The sequence below is a fragment of the Conger conger genome, chromosome 12 (genome assembly GCF_963514075.1).
Source record: "Conger conger chromosome 12, fConCon1.1, whole genome shotgun sequence".
Taxonomy (NCBI): domain Eukaryota; kingdom Metazoa; phylum Chordata; class Actinopteri; order Anguilliformes; family Congridae; genus Conger; species Conger conger.
Genome location: NC_083771.1, coordinates 37,876,620 through 37,882,885, shown reverse-complemented (window position 1 = coordinate 37,882,885; position 6,266 = coordinate 37,876,620).

Below are 6,266 nucleotides of genomic sequence, written 5' to 3'. Positions count from 1 at the left end.
CATGAATTATATACGAAACCTAACACACCTATCCATGAAATATTTGTGCAGCCAACAGTCCAATTACTTTTGGTCCCCTAAAATTGGGGGTACTATGTATACAAACTTGCACTCAATATGGATGCAAAACCCTCAAATTAAAGCTAAAAGTCATTGCTTAATTAATGCAATGTACAGTACAGACAACAACAAAACTGTCCAGAAACTCAGACTGCGCTGTATGTGAGATGGCATTTTAGCCATGTGAAGCCTTGTGATGCATGGGAGAATTTAGGGCATTAGGCGAGTAGCCATCTAGGTATAATTACTGGTTCAGATGAACCAGTGACCTTCTGTGGTATTTTGTAATCCATGACTGCTGTAGATAAGTGAAAATAAAATAAAGTTATGTTGCCAACCACTAGGCCTATTCTATGATCAAAATCATTACATGAGTGCACTGGTTGTCCGCATTTTTTTTTTTTTTTCTCCATTCCTAAAAATGAAATATGCCAGCACGTCTAGCGAGGTCTATTCATGGTGCGATGCAAGTCATCTGTGGGACAAGACTGCTTGATATTGAGATCTGAATGTAGGTCATCTCATCCCCTCACAGGAGTATACCTATAACTGGCTCACAGGACTCAAAAAACCTAGGCTAGTAGTAACTTAAATATTTCACTCAGTTAAAATGTATGCTTTCAATTAAACTAGCTCAGTTTTTATGTACATTGAAAGGAGATTGTGTACAGTAGGCTCTCTTGATAAAAATGAAGAAAAACAGCTGCATACAATAAACACAGATAATAATCTACATGTCATGTTCAAACATATGGAAAAACTATGGAAGAATGGCAGATATTGGTTGCATCTTTGGGTCACCAAGTCTCAAAGAAAGAACTATAAAATGGCTCCTCCATACCAAGAAACTCTTTGGAAAGGTGGCATGAAGACAGCCCTTTCTGAACACAATAAACAAAACCAAGCATCTGCGGTAAACCTAATGTCATTAAGATTATGACTGGAAGAGAGTGCTATAGTCCGACATTTTGCCCAAACACACCATCAACATGTTTGACAGCAAACTGGTAGTCTGAGGTATTTTCCTCCCCTTATGATTCAACAGAAATGATCATTTCACAGCTGTTCTATCAAAAATTGTATTCAAGGGGGGCACGCCCCTGGTTCCCCCGAGAGATCTGGCTCTCAATTCCAATTCCAATTCCAAATCCAGTCCTGGTTCTCATTCCTCCCAGTTGGTTAACTGAGCAATTACTGCTACTGATTGGCCAGACTGTCTTCACACCTGAATCCCAGGTAAAGGGTGGGTGGAAAATCAGCAGGTCTCAACCCTCGAGGACCATGATTTGATGATTCTTTCCCTAGAGTATCACTTGAGAAAAGGAAGGCTAAGGATATCGGTGTTATGCATGCATCTTGCTATACAGCAGTAATCATCAAATCTCAGACTTCGAGGACTGTGATTTGAGGATCCCTGTTATACAGGCTAGTATTAAGGTAGTGTTCTTAATCATGCATTTTCAAGATCCAAAGTGGAGTGTGCTAAAGCACTAGATCCCAGGCATGGCACATATAAATCATTCAAGTGTTACCTCACTACTATCGCTAAATGGCAAACCAATATTCTGTGCTGCTGTAACAGTTACAATATTATGGGCCTGTTTTACAGAATGGCGAGTCTACATACAAAACTAAATTTAGGCTAGGACTAAGCTTAATCTGTGTCCATTAACCCTGCCCTATATGTTCGAATGCACACTGCACATTACAGTATTTGCTAGATCGCCTATTTCTTTCACCAGAGACCTATTTGCCACACATATCCGTTAGACACGGACTAGCTTTTCATAATAATGCCAATAGCTAGCTACTCTGCCCCTCTAACTAGGAAGATAACCGAATTCAACGAACTTGCAACCTAGCTGAACTTGTTCCACACGTGTGTGGCGGCGAAAGGAGTAATTTATGCCGTTATTCTCCTACATATCCAGTATAGCTTTCTTAACGGGAGGTAATTAGATACACACTGATTATTGTTTTGCAGTCGTTGTGTCACTATTGCACTGTATGCGACCATAGCTAGTCAAGGTGAAAAAGTTAGCTCAGCTGTGACTAGTCAGATAGCTAGCGTTTATATTCCCGTCCTGATATAACTACCAAGGTAGCCTAAGTATATAGTTTGACGGGTTGGCTAACTATATTATATTAATCAGACAACGTCATCATTTCACTATTATTGTCAAAGTAGCTTGCCCAGTTAGTCTGTATAAATCACAAGTTTCATAATTACAAAAATAGCGACATAAACAAAGTTAAGAGATACTTGCCCATTATCCAGTACAATGCTGTGATGTTTTTTCGAATCGTTTGGTCTCCACAAAAATAACGTTATATTATTTAAACTCCATTTAGCGAGCTAATGTTAGCTGGCGAGCTACACTAGCACGGGCACCAACTACATGACATCCTTCTGGTGATCTGTCAAATAGAACGATGCTTTAAACAAAATAAAAGGCGAAAATGGCGTCTGATGAATGCGGACTTAAATTACAATGCAAAAAGTAACAAATAATAGTAAAACTATACGTCGACAACATTTTCGAAATCCAGAATAGATATGGATTAATTTAAACGCTTCCCGATGAAAACAGACATTGCCTTGGTTGCGAAAACTATCCCACATGCCTTGCTGCTGGTCATTCAGAGACCTCCATAGCTAAATTCCCTCTCAAAACCCATTCCCCGAGAGAGGGGGAAAACAAGCAAATTTTCTCCCCAATATCACAAAACAAAATCCTGAAGTGAAGCACGAAGGAAAAAAATGAAACGGGTTTTATTCATTCATAAATCGCACTTGAACTATCCTGACGCTTTTATAGAGCGCGAGAGTTGACTGGATGAAAAGTGACTGCCTCACTGACTTGTCCTGCAGCAGTTTCTGTGAATGATCTCACACAGAGAGAATAGTGCAGGGCGCTAGTCTAGTAATGGTGCATGGGGCTCACTGTCGCCCCTAACTGTCAGCAGCGAGAAACATCTCGCATCGGCGTGTTAGTAACCCTATAGTAACACTGCAACTGTAGTAAATATATCTATCCTGTTTTCTGCACTTTAGTTAGTATATACACGTTTATCAACGAACAGTCAGTGCAGTCAGAAAAAAATGCAATCTTGTACAAAGTCAGGGTGGAAATAAAGTAATTAACTGACGGTGGAAATAAAGTAATGCAAAATGCTAAAAATGTGACTAATGGACGAGGCAATGTTCAATTAAAAAAAGAATATCTGAACGACTTTATCTTTGCCTCGGTCATTCAGGGCCCAGATCATATCACATCATTATTAGTTTTACCTTATTGCTACCGCGTGTACACTAAGTGCACTACATAAAGCCAAAAATCACCTCTAAGTACTGTATGCCTAACTTCACACTGTCGGCCTTTATTTTAGCAATTACTCCAAGTAACTGCAAGCTACATTTCAAAACAGAAAGTTATTGTACTTACCCATAAATATATATTTTCTTTCAGTAAAAAAAGCTTAACACAGCCATTTTTACCATAGTGTATGTGACTGGGAATTAATCTACTGTAACAGCATCCTCTGATGGAAGAGTGGTGAACTACATTTTGTATCTGCAGATAATCATATCAGGGTACATGGAGTAGTACATAACAGATAAGCAGATCATAATATTCAACCAAATAAAATAGTTGATTGATTGATAGATTGATTGAACCAATGACTATGCACTTCTTGTAAAAATGAAGGAGGATGCAACATACTGTAGCCTCCTGGCCAAGAGTTGAGTTATGTTCTGTATACATATAGAGACATACAGCCTTATATTCTGGGCAAAATGTCAGTTTTCGATCATATTCAATCACTGGCTAAAGACAAAAGAAGAGCTGTATAAACAATGTATTTTTTAAATATACAATATCACAAGTATTTACACAAGTAATACAAATATACAAGTATTTTTTAAACATACAGACTTCCAATATAACACAGCAAGACAAATAACAAGTTTAGAAATCTAGCTGTACACATTCCATCATTATTACAATACCAAAATCTGTTACACCTGTGCTATTTACACCTATTAATTGTGCCTTGAGATTGACAGTTAGATTTAAGCGCTCAGAATTTCACAGGTGAATAATCTGTGTTTAATTAGACACCGGTCCATAAAATTTCTCATAAAATAAAAGGCAAGGGAGCTGTTAAAAAAACTGCCTATTAAATAAAAACATATTACAGGAGAACTCTATCTGAATAACAGAATAAGAATCAAGCATACTGATGTATCTTATCTGCTTTTGTATGTCAAGGTACTGTAACATTCAATAACTTTCTTGAACTTGTTCTTTGAGAACTTCTTTGAAAGAAGTTAAGAGAGCAAAACCACAAGTGTTTATCACCGGAAGTAGATAGTAGGTAGCTCTTCTGAGAGAAAAACCTGCACCAACCACGTCCTGTTGAGGTGGGGAAACATAATGTATTGCATCAGTAAACAACTAATAGCAGGAAAGTGAATGCATACATGGCCCACTATTTTTTCTGTTTAGTAATGTGACTGGTGTGAATAAAACATACATTTCAATTGTACATCATTCTTCACATTTTCACCAGGTCTGCATCATACTTTTTAATTTCAAGAGCCAAGATTTAGTTTGAAGTTTGAATGTTGTCACTCTATTTTATATTAAATGCATATGCAGCAATTTCAACATAATCAAAACTATGAATTTTAGATTCAGGCATCAAATGTTGCAAGGAGACATGCTAACAAAAGAATGTTCCACCTGCATGGTAATGGATGGTTATTATTATTATTATTATTATTATTATTATTATTATTATTATTGTTGTTGTTGTTGTTGTTGTTGTTGTTGTTAATAATAATAACAATTCTTCATTATTTATTATTCAAATAATACTTCATTATATCTAGGAAATGAACATGCTGTATAGAGAATAGTCCAAAATATCATGCTTTACTGACATATACTGTATCTGAGAATCACACCATACACTCATTTCAGTTACAAGTCCAGTCAAAAATAGTCCTGGAAACAAATGGTTGTTGGCTAGATGCCACCAAATAAAACATTTTTCCTGTGGTTGTGCAGGTAATCCCAACTGTAATACTCCCACCTTGAATTAGTCACGGCTGTAGGAAGGGGGTAAATGAGCATATACAGTACTATAGAGATAAGTGACAGTCTACAGATGAGTTACAATCATACACATAAGTGCCTGCATCAAAGGTGTTTACTTCAAGAAATGTAAGATAAATGGAGAAGAAGGTCAGTTAAATCTTTTATATAGATAGCACATTGAGTTAAATATAAACATAGTGGTCTCATTTTAAAATGTGAGTTTTGAGATGCTTGAGGAACAATTGTCCTGCTTTTCCTGACTGACTGGGGAAGGTCATTCTACCATCAGGGAATGAGGGAAGAGTGGATCCCAGGCTTTAAGGGGCGGTAGGGAGGAAATCAAAGAGATGGGACAGACAGCTGGCAGGAGCATGCTGAATGGAGAGGTCCAGTTGGAGAGTACGAACTAGAACACTGGAAGGAGAAGTGTCATGTCTCATGTCTCTGTTTCCTCCTCATTTCCAGGTTTCCCGTTTCTAGATATTTTCCATCCATGTTCCGTTTCATGTTTTGAGTTTGCCCTGTTATTGACCACGCCCCCCGCTCCTGATATGTGTTTCCTCCAGTGGAACTGTACTCATCTGATGCTCATTGTGTCTCGTTACCTGTGTATATAGCCTGTCTGTATTTTATGTTCTTTGCCAGATTGGCTTGCTCCTTGTGCGTTAGGTCCCGGTCCCGGTCCCAGTCCCAGTCCCAGTCCCAGTCCCAGTCCCAGTCCCAGTATCCCACTTCCAAACTACTTTGTCCTGCTCCAGTCCCTTCGCCCAGCACATGGTCCTCTCCTCCTCCAAGCCCCATCTCCATTCCTGCCTTCCCTCTCAGGCTGATCTCTTGGTTAGGACCCTCACCTGTGTTTTCCTGCTCTCCATTGCCCTGTCTGCCGGGATTCCGACCCTCGCTTGTCACTACAAACTGTTTATCCCGTGTTGCTCCTGTTTGCTGGCTACTGAACCTGGACTGTCTGACCTCGAGAATAAAGTTCACTTTTCTAGCAGTTCTGAGTCTGTGCTTGGTCTCAGATATTCTGTACATTACATTAAATTGAATACAGGGCAGCCGCTGGAAGCCAGTGAAGGGTGTTAAAAAGTGGGGTAGTGT